Below are 14,952 nucleotides of genomic sequence, written 5' to 3' on the forward strand. Positions count from 1 at the left end.
CCAGTTTCTAAGATATTTGTATTCCCAGATACTTAAAGGATTCATTTTCTTCTAGTACCCTTAGATTCTGCTTTAGCCCAACCTCCCTTATCCCTAGGGGCAGTAAAACGGACTTTAACCAGCTTATTTCCAGGCCTGAAAAAATTCCATATTTTTTAATAATTTCCATTACCCTGGTTAAATCCACTTCCCTATTCAAAAATATCAGGATATCATCGGCATACAGTAACAATTTGTCCTCTTTCTCCCCCTTGCTCCGAATCCTTCAATTTCTTCATCAGATCTAATTTTAATAGCCAAAGGCTCCAGGCTCAATGCAATAGCAAGGGGGAGAGAGGGCACCCCTGCCTTGTACCTCTTGCCAACTTAAACTGTTCAGAAAACCTCCCCTCCACCCTTACCCTTGCCATGGGATCTGAGTACAACAACTGCACCCACCTCCTATATTTTTCCCAAAGCCCTCTAAGACCTGCCACAGGAACTCCCACTCCACCCTGTCAAATGCCTTGGTGGCATCAAGAGATAGGGTGTAGTGGGAATCCCTACCCTCTAATTGGCCAATCTCTATATTGGATATCACTCTATGTATATTGTGTGTGGCCATTCTATCCGGTATAAAACCACTTTGATCTTCGTGGACCAAATCCTGAATAACCCCTGTAACCTGATCGCTAGGACCTTTGCAAATAGTTTTGTGTCTGTATTTAATAAAGAGATAGGTCTATAAGACCCCATCTTTTCTTTGTCTTTATTCTCCTTCAGTATCAGAGTGATAATTGATTCCCTCATGGAGTTTGGTAATTGGCCTTTTTCTAAACTGTCTCCCAACACTCTTACTAATGTGGGCAACAAACACTGTCCATACCTCCTATATACTTCGAAGGGGAGACCATCGCTCCCAGGTGTAGTATTTCCCTTAGTTTGGGCAAGAGCTCTATTAATCTCCTCCACCGTTATTGATTCCCCAAACCTATCTTTCATTGTTTCTGTGGGGCGGGGCATATCCAACTCCCCCAGATACTCCTCTATTCCCTCTTTTCCCCTACCCAATTCTGATTTATAGAGGGATGAGAAATATCCTCTGAATTATTTAGCAATCTCCTCTGCTCCTGTAGATACCTCCCCTTTTTCATTTTTAATCCTACATATTTTTTGTGGGATAGTCTGGCTATTAACGATAGACATTAAATATTTATTGGGCTTCCCCGCCTGCACAAATCGTTGTTGGCCCTGAAATATAAGTTTATTTTCTACTGTTACTTCTGTAAAAAAAATTGGTATAACTAAGAAACAACTATCAATAATATTATAACAAGCTGTCCTAATAAGACTAAAAGCCTGCAAACTAAATACAAATGTTAAATCCTTTATAACCGCGGGATGGTTAGTAAATGTGCAAATGTACTGTAAAGCAAATCACTGTGGGATAAAACCATTTTGATCATATAACAATACTAAAGTTATTATGGTCTAACTTAGTTTTACCCCATATTAGAGTGCATGTCCTTATAATGGAGAGAAAAACACTGGATCTAGTTTAGGGTTGTTAAAATCTTGGCACCACATGTTTTTCCATTCACCTGGAGGATTCATCAGGGAAAATGAACACTTGCTAGTACAGAGGTATGAGCAAAACAGATACGGAGCTATGTGAATTCATATAAAAAGTGATTTCAGTTGCATAGCTTTATAGCATGAATTCTGAATATAAATGGAAGAAACGTTGGCTGCCAGTCATCAACTTGATATCAATATATCAATACACATGGGGAAAACAAAACCACAAAACCTCAATCAGAAGAATGCAACCCATCAGTAGTCAGTTGCTCCTGTGTGAACTTCTGTGAATAACAGAATTATCATAATCTAGTAAATTATTCCTGAAAGCTCTTAGACAGCTCCACCCTACTGGTCCCTCTTTTTACCCCCAATGCAAAGGAAACTGCTGAAAGGTATAGAAAGGAACACAAAAGTATAAACATTGACATGGAAACATAGAAAGATTTGGCAGATAAGAACCATTGGATCCATCTAGTCTGCCCAATATTCTAAATACTAGTCCCTGGCCCTTCTCATATAAAAGTAATACTTCCTGATATTACTTTTAAACCTTTGCCCCTCTAATATAAAACTATGTCCTTTTGAGGTAGTTTTTCTTCTTTTAAATATCCTCTCCTCCTTTACCGTGTTGATTCCCTTTATGTATTTAAAAGTTTCTATCTGTCTCATATTTCTTCTAAGCTATAGCAATAGAGTATGTAAGTCCTTATAATAATTAGCTACAAAGTTATTACATTTACACCGTCAGACTCTGCTTTCTGAGTGCTGAGTGGAGAATTTCCATAAGATCCTATGGTATGCAGCTTTAGGCTTGTAAGAGCTGACAAGAAAAATACTATCAATGACAAGCAGGAGGCAAGGGAGAGAAGTGTGGGGATGGATCTCCTAAGAATACACCAGAGATTGTGCAGTGCAAGGGAACAGCTGTCTTATATCACTGATCACTAGCACTTAATGCCTTTGCATGGGGGTGTCACGATGCCGGCTGGCAGGTGGTGGATCCTCTGTGCCAGAGAGGGATTGGCGTGGACCGTGCTAGAGGATCGGTTCTAAGTCACTACTGGTTTTCACCAGAGCCCGCCGCAAAGCGGGATGGTCTTGCTGCGGCGGTAGTGACCAGGTCGTATCCCCTAGCAACGGCTCAACCTCTCTGGCTGCTGAAGATAGGCGCGGTACAAGGGAGTAGACAGAAGCAAGGTCGGACGTAGCAGAAGGTCGGGGCAGGCAGCAAGGATCGTAGTCAGGGGCAACGGCAGAAGGTCTGGAATCACAGGCAAGGAACACACAAGGAACGCTTTCACTGGCACTAGGGCAACAAGATCCGGCGAGGGAGTGAAGGGGAAGTGAGGTGATATAGGGAAGTGCACAGGTGTAACCACTAATTGGAACCACTGCACCAATCAGTGGTGCAGTGGACCTTTAAATCGCAAAGACCCGGCGCGCGCGCGCCCTAGGGAGCGGGGCCGCGCGCGCCGGGACAGAACTGACGGGGAGCGAGTCAGGTACGGGAGCCGGGGTGCGCATCGCGAGCGGGCGCTACCCGCATCGCGAATCGCATCCCGGCCGGAGGTGGTAACGCAGCGCCCCGGGTCCGTGGAACCGAGCGGGGCGCTGCAGTGAGGGAGGTGTAGCGAGCGCTCCGGGGAGGAGCGGGGACCCGGAGCGCTCGGCGTAACAGGGGGTATCAAGGCTCTGCCCCTTCGCATCTGGAAATCCACAGATAAATTGTACAGTAGGTTGCCGAGCTACATATTTGACTACATTAGGGTAACAATCCCAGAAGAATAGGAGGAGCCAAGATGGTATATATATATTGCATATCAACTATGTCACCGGTATATACAAGGCCTTCTACTTTATTTTTTAATAGACTATGACCCACAATTATCCCCTTAAGGACCCATGACGTACCGGTACATCATGAGTCCGCTCCCTTTCTATAACGGTTCATAGCAGGTCGGGCTCGGCCTCTTACAACGGCCGGGACCCGTGGCTAATAGCTATTAACCCTTTAGACCCTCTAAAGTGAAAGTAAATCATTGCCGGTTAGCTCAGGGGGCTGTTCGGGATGTCTGCGGCGAAATCGCGGCATCACAAACAGCTGTGACACAGCAGGAGGGTCCCTTACCTTGTCTCCTGGTGTCCGATCGCCGAATGACTGCTCAGTGCCTGAGATCCAGGCATGAGCAGTCAAGCGGCAGAATCATTGATCAATGGTTTCCTATGAGAAACCATTGATCAATGTAAAAGATCAGTGTGTGCCGTGTTATAGCCCCCTATGGGAGCTATAACATTGCAAAAAAAAGTGAAAAAAAAAGTGAATGAAGATCATTTAACCCCTTCCCTAATAAAAGTTTGAATCACCCCTCCTTTTCCCATTTAAAAAAAAAACTGTGTAAATAAAAATCAACATATGTGGTATCGCCACGTGCGGAAATTTCCAAATTATAAAAATATATTGCTAATTAAACCGCACGGTCAATGGCGTACGCGCAAAAAAAAATCCAAAGTCCAAAATAGTGTATTTTTGGTCACTTTTCATATCATGAAAATATAAATAAAAAGCGATCAATAAGTCCTATCAATGCTAAAAACTTCATATCATGGCGCAAAAAATGAGCCCTTATACCGCCCCATAGGCGGAAAATTAAAAAAGTTATAGGGGTCAGAAGATGACAATTTTAAACGTATAAATTTTCCTGCATGTACTTATGATTTTTTCCAGAAGTACGACAAAATCAGGGTATCTTTTTAATCGAATGGACCTGCAGAATAAAGAGAAGGTGTTATTTTTACCGAAAAATGTACTGTTTAGAAACGGAAGCCCCCAAGTAAGAAGGAAAAAATGAAAATGCAAAAACGTAAAAACCCCTTGTCTTTAAGGGGTTAAAAGTAAACAGATGGAATGTTTTTTAAATAAAAACATACCTCATTCCAAGTATTAATAGCCTTTATCTCCCCCTAGTGTTGCTCCTAAATGTTCATTCCAATATTGTACAGTGTGGTATTTACCAATAATTCCAATATTTACCAATAATAGGCACCGGCAAGCAAACACTCCCAGGACCGGTGGGCCAGGCAGAGGTCCTTGGACCTCTCTACTGTTTCACTCCTGCAGTTTCTGCTCCTTCTCTAACTGACTCCAGCCCTAACAGTTTACTTTACTTCCCTGCTGTTGCTGGCCCCTCTATGTAGATCATATCCCCACTCTATATAGTCTACTGTTATACCCTCCCTCTATATAATTATAAAGTGCATAAGTCACATCTCATTTTCTTCAGCCTTTGTGCACATGATACCATGCTATAATGCTGTGTAACATGCTTCTATTACCCTGTGTGCTGCTTTGTTCTATTTATATGCACTGGACCCACACCTGGAGGTGCTGTAATGCAAGTCTTTTTATTTTACTGCTGTCTCTGACCTTGCCCAGCATTCCATATGTTCAGAGACAACATGTCATAAGTCACATGGTCTTCAGGGAACGTAGCTATGATGCAGTAAGTGGGTTAGTATATAAGGACAAGAGGAAAAAGGACAAGAGGTGCGCCCGTAGTGAAGGACATTGACCACAAGTACCAGAAGTAAAAATAAAGATGGGTTCTTACCCTTAGGTGTTGCGCTCAGAGCACAACACCTACAGTAGCGTCTGGAGAGAGAGAACGACGGGATCGCTGCCACGAGGAACTTCCCGATATGATGTCAGTAAGACCGGTGGAGGTAGATAGGCAGGAAAATGAAAGCACGTTCCTCTGAAAAAGGCACTGGTTCCCAAGGTATTTGACAATTATTACTTTATTTGCAACGCGTTTCGATCCAGGATAGGGATCATCGTCAGGCAGTGAGTGGGTTGGTATACATATTTCAGTAAAACCATTCCATCATGCTATCCATCCAACCACTGCAGCGTAGCCACATATCTTTTTTGTGGTAAAATTTGGAGGGTATATACAAGCATTTTTTATTCCATGGAACATTTTATTCCATCTTGTTTCTGATACTCTTTTTTTTTTTTTCTTTTACATGTGTAGTATGTTAATAATATTTCACATACGAGGGATTTTTTTAATGTTTTCTTTACTGTTAGACCCTCTTGGAGACTTGAACAAGTGACCAATTGATTGTACACTGAAGTATGTTACATTTTAACAGCTCTTCTAAAATACCAGTACTGTGACTACAATAGTGACAAGTCGGGGAGGCCTTCACTATACCCAAATTGTAATATAAACTATGTTCCAGTAATATCAGTCACACTGCAGAGATATCATTAACAGAGAGAGTATATCAACCTAGACGCCATGGTTGCATTTAACTGTGACATGTAGGGGGTTAAATGACCGGAATAAGAGTTATCGCTAATCCATGGTGCTGCTGTTGGCATGTGTTGGCTGTATAATACAACTGGTATGCATATCAGCTGTTATTGCTATCATTTTGTAAGGGAAATGCAGTGCGAGGCTGGATTCACACCACGTTTTAGGCAATATGGGACCGCATACGGCTGTGGGGAGTTAAAACCAGGCGCTTCATCTCAAAAGAATTAACAGCAATAGTAATAATTATTACAAGCAAGCCCAAAGATTTTAAGGATCGTTTTTTGCAGAGGGGTTATCCAAAAAATATGATTGAGCACTGTTTTGAGAGGGCTGAAAACATAGAAAGATCTACTCTACTAGTGAATAAAATGGGGGGGAAAAGAACAAATTCAGAAACTAAACGATTTGCCTTTGCATTTGCCAATAGCAACATGAATTCAGTAATAAATGCTGCGTTCAGAAGCAATTGGCTCATGTTGCAAAGGGACCCTACACTAGCAAAAGTAGCTAGCAACCAGCCTCTAATCACCTTCAGAAAAAGCACGACACTAGGAGATATTTTTAGAAAAACGCTAAAGATAGTGCACACGTGAATGAGGAAAAAAGAAGTCGTTGGTTAACGGAATGCACACCTAGGGGCAATGTTGCTTGTAAAAGTTGATCCTACTGTGCACAGAATTTGGTAAAAAGATCTTTTACAGTTGGAGGCATTCATCATGTAGTACAGCTACTGATTACATACAGAACTTCAAATGTTGTATACCTACTGATCTGTCCGTGTAACTTCGTTTATGTAGGGTAAATGATTAGGAGCCTGTTCACACGATTCAGAGAGCACCTGCGATCTTTACAAACAGGTAAAGGTGCTCCCAGGCTCATTTCACACATGAACAGGGTTCACAAAGGAGATGGATCAGTATTGAAATTCGCAGGTCTTGATAAAATAGAATGTCCAAAAAATGGAGGTGATCGTCATAAAATGTTTCTTCAATGCGAAGTACGTTGGATCATCAGACTAGAAGCCCTAGGGCCAGCTGGTCTGAATGATCGCAACGATCGAAGTACATTTTTATAACTGGTCTGTTTGTTATTTTGATCTGTTCTGTTACCTCTATTTGTTTAGACGTTACCACAGTAACCCTGTGATTGTCTATTTAATACTCACCTGTGGGCCGCGGCGCAGATCGGCAGCCTGAGGAAGTGCGCTTGGAGTGCAGGAAACAGTTATGTCGCTGCGAGGCTGCTCCTCTGCGTCTACCCGCTTTGTCACTTTTATGAAAACGGAATAAAGATTGCTGCAAGTTAAAGGCTTGGGTGAGTGCATCCTTTTCCTTTTTGAAATTTTTTTGTAATATAAACTATGTTTCAGTAATATCAGTCACACTGCAGAGATATCATTAACAGAGAGAGTATATCAACCTAGACACCATGGTTGCATTTAACTGTAGGGGGTTAAATGACCGGAAGAGTTATCTCTAATCAATGGTGCTGCTGTTGGCATGTGTTGGCTGTATAATACAACTGGAGTGAAGCGCTGACTTCGGTCAGCTCATTTTTGCCCCGTATGCGGTTTTCCCACTGGACCTAAAACCCTGGTCTGGAAATACATTACATGCGTGCCGCATACTGGAGAACTCGGTTTTAGCTCCTCCCAGCCATGTGAGGTCCCATATTGCCTAAAACGAGGAGTGAACCCAGCCTTACTTGATGCTTATGTAGATGTCAGCCATGTAATACATAGCTGTGTTTATCCCCTCTAATGCCCTAAAAGGTCATATGGGCAGGGGTTATGTAGATGGGATGACTCTACAAGGTTGTTTTTTGACAGGAATTTCTTACTAACAGTTATGAGCTATATAAGCTACAATTCATCTCATAATTACCTACATAGTTACATACTTTATAATATTTATATAATAACACAAATGGATTTACCCCCTGTAAAGAAAGGTGATTGTGATATGTCCTTTTTGTGATTATTATTCATTTATAAACTTCTTTATCTTTACACACATTATTTAGCAACTAATTATCCTGTTCCTGCAACTTTCATTGGGAACCTGTTTAATAAGTAATTCATGTAAGATGTATGTTTTGCATTGGATTCTTTCATAATTTAACTAAAGCCCTTGAAGATGGAAGAGAATTTACAATAATAAAACACCAAACAATTTCATTTTGCTGAATGAGAACTCTGACATTACAGCGACTGGACATTGAATATTTTATCCCTTTTTGTTTAAATGACAAAAACTAAATGAAAAGCCGAAAAGTTGAAGTATAAACATAATAAAATCTGCAGACCATGAGACAAGGACATGCCATAATTTTTATAAAATGCCAGGTACAGTTGTTAAACTATCCTCTGCAAGAACAGAAGGACGCGTCTGCAAAAGCATAAAAATCATATTAGCAGTTCCAGGCGCAGCCAAAATTTACTCCTAAAATGATTGGCCTACAATATTTTTATACTGAAACATTTAACACTGACATGTTTAAAATCTAAAAAAAAATTATAGTTTTAATAATAATAGTTTAAATATAATAACATAACTACTATAGTAATATTTAAAGGGAAACTTACAGCTGGTTCACTTGCACTGGTAAACCGGATTAAAATGATGTTTCACTTGGTAAATTGGTAATCCATTGGTAATTTGATATTTGTAACCTTTGTGCAATTGAAGTGGGACCTGGCATACCCAGCCTCCTTCCACTCTGCTCCGATATGCCCACCCATATTATAAATATGCATAAGACCACCTTCTCCCATGTGTGGTGGGCGGGCATATCAGTGATGAGGTGATTAGGGGGAATGAGGCAGGGATGCTGGGTATGCCGGGTCCCACCTTCATTGTGTAAACTCGGCAAATAGCATATTAGCAATGGAGGATAACACATTGTATATCTCTAGAGTGGCGACACCAATCAGGGTAAGTGAAACATCTTTTAAATCAGTACACCCGCACTATAAACCTTTGTATTGGGTTTAGTGCGGGTGAACTAGCTGTCAGCTTCCCTTTAAATTAGTTTTATTTCTTAAAAAACAAATTTATGCCCATGAGTATAGTATGACTGACTGAAATATTTTAAGCACAGCACTTTTTAGCTTTCTAAATTCATGTCTACTGTGCAAAAATTTTTATTTACTGAATGACTCAAATGTGGGAACTTAAATGCAAAATGAGTCACTTAGTAGTTCTGCCTAACATAAATATCAATTTTGGGGCGTGAACTTAAATATCAATGGGGGACATTTATCAAAGCATTTAGTAGTTTTTTTTCTTTTGCTTAAAATAGTCGCAAAAAAGTCACACGTGCGACTACGCTCTTTTTTCTGTGACTTTTTGCATGTTCCGTGTCCTAAGCAAAAAATAAAAATCTTGCTCACCAAAGCAAAAAGTGATTTTTGATTTGCAGTGGTCAGAGATTTATCAAGTGCGAAAGTCGCAAAAAAGTCGCATTGCATGAAAAAACCTACTAAAATTACTCCAGCTCAGACATGGAGCAGAAAAAGCCACTACCAAAGCAAAAAAAGAAAAAGTGCTTAAGCGAAAGAGATTTATCAACAGGCTGAAAGCAGTTGATAAATAAGTCGCACATAAGCAAAAAAAATAGTAAGAAAAAAATAACTAAAAAAAAGGAATACATAAGCAAACATTGATAAATGTCCCCCTATATGGGGGAGGGGGGCATGTACAGCTTAAAGAAGGTTTTACATAGTATCTACATTACTTATCTCAGCAAAATAAAGAATTAAAGAAATAAAGAGTGGCATGAAAAGTTACCGTAACACATTAAAAAGTACACCGGTGAAAACCTTTTTTTTTTTTTTTATCAACTGGTACCAAAATGGTGTAAAAATATTAACCCTTCCCGTACCTATCAGCTGCTGTATGCTCCACAGCAATTTCTTTTCTTTTTAAATTTCTTTTCTGTCTGACCACAGTGCTCTCTGCTGCGACCTCTGTCTGTCTCAGGAACTGTCCAGAGTAGGAGCAAATCCCCATAGCAAACCTATCCTGCTCTTGACAGTTCCTGAGACAGACAGAGGTGTCAGCAGAGAGCACTGTGGTCAGACAGAAAATGCATTTCTGTCTATTTCTGCATTATTTCATGGAACAGGAATACAATAATGTAGAAGTAGAGCCTTTACAGTGATTAGCTGCAGTGCTAGAAACTCCCCTGACTCACACTGCTTCTTTTTTTCATCTCCTTGCCTAGATATTTTATGAGATACAGCTTTAGCCTGTCTCCTTATCTTGGTTATTCATTGTCAGCTTTTACAAGCAGGAGAAAGGAAAGAACTGTGTAAAGCTGCATCTCAGAGAAAAATACTAGTCGTTTAGCAGACAGGGACAGCCAATGTGAACCAGCGGACCAAGCCAAGCTCTATCACTGCAGCCCATAGTTAGGACTCAGAGTTAGGACTCAGAGGTAGAGAGCACTAGTTTTGGGACACTGACTTTGGTATGCTCTGAATGGCTAGATGCAAAATTAGAAATGTAGGACTGCAATGGCTGAACTGCAGCGCATTAGAGAAATCTCAAGAGAGTAGAAAGAGCTGAAAATGTCCATCTTTGCTATGACACATTAACTGAACTACATATGCAGTAGGCATATACATAAGCAATATACATGAAATATATATATATATATATATATATATATATATACACACACACACACAATATACATACATAAGCTACAAACTAACCCACTGAAAGGGGTACTCCGCCCCTAAACATCTTATCCCCTATCCAAAGGATAGGGGATAAGATGTCAGATCGCTTGGGACCCTGGGGATCGCTGCTGCAGCACCCCGCTATCATTACTGCGCAGAGCGAGATTGCTCTGTACGTAATGACGGGCGATACAGGGGCCGGAGCATCGTTAAGTCACGGCCCACCCCGTCAATACAAGTCTATGGGAGGGGGCGTGGCGGTCGTCACGCCCCCTGCCATAGACTTGCATTAAGGGGACGGGCCGTGATGTCATGAGGGGCGGAGCCATGACGTCACGCTGCTCCGGCCCCTGTATTGCCCGTCATTACTCACAGATCGAACTCGCTCTGTGCAGTAATGATGGCGGGGTGCCGCAGCGGCGATCCCCGGGGTCCCCAGCAGCGGGACCGTGGCGAGCTGACATCTTATCCCCTATCCTTTGGATAGGGGATAAGATGCCAGGGGCGGAGTACCCCTTTAATACTAATAATAAGCCTCATTATGATATATTTTGTTTGAGTATTTGAAAGCTTAGGCAAAGAAGCTAAAAGCTTTAAAATGCAACCAATGTGGAACAATTTAAGATACATTTGTTACTTCAACCTAGCAGTATTTTTGCCAATCACCAAGAAAAATTCTGTTCTCACAAGATATTTTAAGATAATAGGGTTTAAATAGGCACTGTCAGATACAAAAACTTTTGACATGTTGTAAAGCATATTAGAAAATTTTCAGTATTTTATACGGAAAAAGCCAGTCAAACAACTGCCCCCCCTGCCTGCTTGGACAGATACTGATCCTTCTGTGTCCATGCATCATCACCTATGTCATGTTCACACTTTCTTGACAGGGCTCACAGCTGGAGGAAAAACCCTCCCACTGTTAGCTTCTGTCCCGCTGCTGTCAGTGAGGACAAGCTGGGAGTTGTAGTTTTGTTAATGCTAGGCGAGATGTGAGCAGACAGCATACTGAGGGAGGGGGCGGAGACCTGCACAGTGAGGCCACGCCCCCTCCCTTTGAGAGGAATTCAGACTAGTGAGCTAAATTAAAAGTGCAATAAAAAAATAAATAAAGGTGCTAGGCATATAAAAATGAGATGTACATGGTCAGGATTAGGTACTGAGGGATATATTAAAAAAAAAATTTTTGTTGGATCTGACAGGTACGCTTTAAAATAAACTGGTCCACATTAGATCTATTGGCAGGCATTTGAAAGTGAATATCCAATGGTTTTCATAAAAGAGGAAGGAATAGATAATAGATATGTTGTATATTTACAGTGGATGTGTGCTGAGACTTTTATAGATTTTTTTGGGAACAGCATTAAGGGTGTTCTCATCTGCAATGTCCTCTAGATGCTTTGAGAGGTAAAACATCTTCCTAATATTATAGTAATTTATCTTTATAACATACTGACAGCATACACTGCGTTGCACAGTATGCTTACCTAAACCTTTTGAGTCCCACACTCATATCCCGTCCTCATATTCCTTCCCTCTACACTATCTATTCTCTGCACCTGCCTGCCAGCAGAATGTTTACAAATCCCTCACTAATGGGGGTAGGTTGGGGTTGATTTTTAGTTGACATATAAGTAACATGTGTACCAAGTTTCATCAAAATATATCCAGCCATTTGAAAGATGTGGAACAACCCCCCCAATCTGGTTTTCTGGCTATTAGTCTTTTACCACATGCCAGGCATAAAAGTCATAAACATCACACTGGTAGGACAACCTCAAAGAATAAGGCTATGTTCACACAGTGTATTTTCAGGCACAGTTAAAAAAATAAAATGTAAAAATAAAAAATAAAAAGATACATCCTAAAAATCACAGAAAATATGAGTCTGTTTTTGCTAAATTAAGGTGCTCAATGTAAGTCTATGGGCAAGTGGTTGTCAGTGCGTGCACACAGTAAATAAAGGACATATTTTTTGCATCCGTAAAAATAAGTGACACATTCCTTATTTTTTATGGAAGAAAAAATGATGCCCTTTTTTTATACAATGTGTGCACTGACATCCACTTTTTCATAGACTTACATAGAGCACATTCATTTTTCAGAGATGGACGCAAATTCTCCATTATTTTACAAACAAATTTTTTTAAATCAAAAATGCTTGACAATTCTGTATGTGATCATAGCCCAAGAAGATCTCCAGTGAATTTAGTGTTAAAGAAACATCAATGTTTACTTTCTTCTACTGTACTGCGCTATAATTCTCTTAGACAAGTACCGTATATATTCCAGTATAAGCCGAGTTTTTCAGCACGATTTTTTGTGATGAGAATGCCCCCCTCGTCTTATACTCGAGTGAACTCTCTGCCTGTCAATGCCTTCTCAGTGGTCTTCAACCTGCGGACCTCCAGATGTTGCAAAACTACAACTCCCAGCATGCCCGGACAGCCATCTGCTGTCCGGGCATGCTGGGAGTTGTAGTTTTGAAACATCTGGAGGTCCACAGGTTGAAGACCACTGCGTCCTTTGTCATCATCCAGACCCCCCCTTTAGTTTTCTACTCACCTCCCCTCGGTGGGAAGAAAGGGTGAGCTGGTCGGGCCATCTATGCTGCAGGAACTGTCCGGTGGGGAAGGTTAGTCGTTCCAGGCTGTCCATTTTGACTGGGAGGCCCTCTTCTCCGCACAGCAGACGTACCTGTGCGTTAACAACCCTGTGCGTCATTGTCAAGGCAACGTCACTAGTCCGGGGCCAGCCCGGAGCAGAGAAGAGGGCCTACCGGTGAAGATGGACAGCCCGGAACGACTAACCCTCCCCACCGGACGGTCCCTGCAGCATAGATGGCCCGGACCAGCTCACCCTTCCTTCCCAACGAGGGGAGTTGAGTAGAAAACTAAAGGAGGGGTCTGGATGATGACAAAGGCTGCAGTGGTCTTCAACCTGCAGACCTCCAGATGTTTCAAAACTACAACTCCCAGCATGCCCGGACAGCCGACGGCTGTCCGGGTATACTGGGAGTTGTAGTTTTACAACATCTGGAGGTCCGCAGGTTGAAGACCACTGAAAGGGATGGACAGTCGGTGATGATGAAGGGGGGGGGATGACGAAGGGGATGATGACAGGGTGAAAATGACAGGGTGATGATGACAGGGTGATGATGATGGGGGTGTTAATGACGGGGGTCTGGATGATGACAGGTGGGGATGATGACATAGGGGGATTATGTATTTCCCACCCTAGGCTAATAGTCGAGTCAATACATTTTCCTGGGTTTTTGGGGTGAAATTAGGGGCCTCGGCTTATATTCGGGTCGGCTTATACTCGAGTATATATGGTATTTATTTCAGTGGACAATGACTGCATACATATGATTATATATCAGTATTGAAAACATTTTAAAGACTGCTAGGGATCCTTATTTCCTGAGTTTTATTTGTCTAATTTTTAACTTTTTAGAGCATTTCAGAGCATGGAGAAAAAAACTTTATTTGTGAAAGGGATAAAGTTGACAGTGGGCACATAGAGCTACACTAAGAACACACCGAAAATGGCATTAGATAGCACACACATATAACTTAGTTTTTTGTTCTTTTCCTCTATTATTTTTGTTTTCTACCACAATTGTCCTGCAGGTGCCACTTTACATTAGACAACATAAGTGTCATTGTTTACCTTGAAACAAGTCAGAGAAAGTTCCTTAAATTCTAACTATTTGTAGTTGATGATGGACACTCTGTTTGCAAAGTAGTTAATGTGACACAGCCCGCTCACACAAGATCACTCTGAACAACCCTAGAGGTGAATAGACTTAAAGGGGTTATCCACCATAAGGTGATTTTAGTACATAACTGCCAGGCTATCTGGGTATTTCCTGTTGAAGTTTGGACTCTTAAACTACACATCCCATAGTTCATGTTTGTGAGTGCGAAGTTACATTCCTCCCTCCCACACATCAGCCACCCCATCCATTGCAGCACAAATGAGCTGCATCCATTCAAAAGACCCAGTGTTTTCTAATCAGGGTGCCTACAGATGTTGCAAAATAATGTCTCCCACCCAGTGGTCGCTCCACCCATTGAAGCAGACAGGCTGCCTCTGCACAACTGACTAGTGATGTCAGGTCTCGACGCACTGCAACCTGGGAAATCCCCAGTAATGAGTCATTTTGTATGCTGTTAAAAATAAATATTGGGGTGAAAATCACATAAAAATTGTGAGACTATCATCACACACAGGTACAGACTTTATAATATGAACTACACTAACTTTACAGCCACTGCAGCATAGTCAAATATAAAGAATTCCTGAAATACCCCTTTAAGCATCAAAATGTGTGCTAGGAGAAAGCAACAAATTATACTACTATCTTTTAGAGATAGAGTTGTGATT

This window comes from Hyla sarda, chromosome 4 (genome assembly GCF_029499605.1).
Source record: "Hyla sarda isolate aHylSar1 chromosome 4, aHylSar1.hap1, whole genome shotgun sequence".
NCBI classification, from domain to species: domain Eukaryota; kingdom Metazoa; phylum Chordata; class Amphibia; order Anura; family Hylidae; genus Hyla; species Hyla sarda.